Source organism: Antrostomus carolinensis, unplaced genomic scaffold, assembly GCF_000700745.2.
Source record: "Antrostomus carolinensis isolate BGI_N321 unplaced genomic scaffold, ASM70074v2 scaffold18456, whole genome shotgun sequence".
Taxonomy (NCBI): domain Eukaryota; kingdom Metazoa; phylum Chordata; class Aves; order Caprimulgiformes; family Caprimulgidae; genus Antrostomus; species Antrostomus carolinensis.
Window position 1 is genome coordinate 25123 of NW_010321375.1, and position 2299 is coordinate 27421.

Sequence of the window (2299 nt, forward strand, 5' to 3'; positions counted from 1 at the left end):
GGAATGCAAACATCATTTTAATACAAAGTCTTATAGCATGTTTTGAAAGACTAACAAAAGCTGCCTATGACAAGAGCCTGAGTACAGTCAGGGAGTCAGGATATCCCAATAGCCTCTCTCTGGGCACCCCAGTGGGTAGACAGGACCATCTACCACTAACTGTGACCTACTATACACACTGCGTCCATCTTGTCTTATTATGCCCCCCTGATGAAACAGTTGTCATTATACCTGCACTAAAATTCATCTGCTGCAGGTGCTCCCACCCTGGTCCCCCTAAGGAAGACTGAGCTTGTAACATGCAATAGGGCTAGGAACATATTTGGTCAAAAGTCAAATCTAAAAGCCCTGGAGTGAAAATTTCTAAATCCAGTATAATCTGCAGTGTCCTGTGCTGAAAAGCACAAAAAGGGAATAACCATTTAGAAGTGGTACTTATTTTACCACACGAGTGCTCCCAACAGCAGTTTAGGACAGGAGGGAACTTTTATTCAAATATGTCTACTGACAAAAGTGAATTACCCAAACTGGAATTTCACCAGAATGGAATTGCTCCACCCTGCTCCCCACCAAAACAGTACCTACCATATTATATGGGCAATGAGGTCAACAAAGAATCACAAGCAGTGACTTCCCATCACATCCCTGACTCCATTTCCGGAGTTATCCCAGTGACCCTTACAAAAGTTCACATCTAAGTGCTGGAAGGCTTAACTTTTAGCACTAATTATATATAGCAAGTTCACGGCTCAGACTGCTGTAATTTTTGAAACATATGGTCATAAGTAGCATCTGCACTGGGTGTTTCTTGTTTCGGTTTTTTGTTTGTTGTTTTTTTTTAATTTATTATCTTAAAGTAATTGCTCCTGAGCACAGTGAGATGCAGCAGTTTTATTTCCACTGCTGCCTAGTGAATTGTTTCAGGTTTCCTCTCCTTTCCCTGTCACGCAGAGAGTTTGTTCGGATTTCCTCTCACTTTCCTCATTGTTCTGGGAGCAGAGGAAATGGAACGCTTGGAATTCAGTGACAGATGCTCAGGTACGTCAGCATTTCCACTGTGAGCACACCCAGACAGGCCTCCCAAACAACAAGAGGGAGGTCTGCTCAGAAATGCAATCATGAGTTATGCTTTGCAGTCAGCTCTGCTGTCCTTTCGAAGCCTGAGCTCTTGGATATGTTAGCATCCTTCTCCCTAAAACAAAGGACGTTCACCTAGCTGCAAGGTTGCCCTGCTGCAATCAGCATTGGGATTACAGATCAGAGAGGCCACTCCCAGACCAGATCCAAACTAATGAGCTCAGGAACTACCCATCATAAACTACCCATCATAACACGGTATTTTGATGATACTCTCCCTTGAAGGGGATTAAATCCACCACTGTTTTCACCTCTCACTATGCACTTGCAGACTCCCTGCCAGAGTCTCAACAGCAGCTATCAGTAGGGCTGGAGGAGTGTTTGCTATTCCCATCTCCTATTCTTTCATTTCATGCTGTGAGTTGTCAGCCACACTTCAGTTTATTTTATGTATTTCTGGCACTTCAAAGCTGTACATTGGCAATTACAATAAACAAGGAAAACGAGGTGGAACAACAAGAGTTTTTTACTTTACTTTTTTTCCCTTCACTAGTACTTCAAAATGTATCATACCAACACTTCTGAAGTTGTTAATTTGCTCTTTATATTTAAGTTTATATATATTCTTGTATTTTTGTGCTTGGTTAGCTCATTTTGTAGTGTTCTTCCACAACTGTAGAATTTATGAATACAGAACACCATCACACACACTACCCAAGCAATACAAATGCTGAGTTGCAGGCCGGAGGCTGAGACATTGGCAGGCAGTGCCAAGCAGGCAGGTTTTCTCAGAGCCAATTCAGCGTGCTCTTACTCCAGGACAGGCGGCCGTAAGCTCCGTGACTCCCCCTTCCCTGGAGACCTCTCTGGAGTGCAGTGAAAATCCACACAAAGTTTCTAATTTAGCAAAGCACAGTAGCCATCACAAATCAATCCCTCTTGCAGGAACCTAATTAAGTTTAAATAAAATAATCCTTGAATACATTTAGAAGAAAGGCCTCCTCAAGTGCGCGGCTTAATAGCCTCGTGTAGAGTCAGGATGTTTCCGCAGACACGACAACTCGGCCGACGGCGGCTGCTTCACCCTCCGGAGAGGGGAACATGGCAGCACTTGGTACCCCGGGCACGACACCCGCTTCCCAGCGGGCTGCGCTCGGAGGAACTCCGGGTGTAGCACGCACCTTCTGCCCTCGAGAACTCGAGTCCGTCTGTACCTCACGGG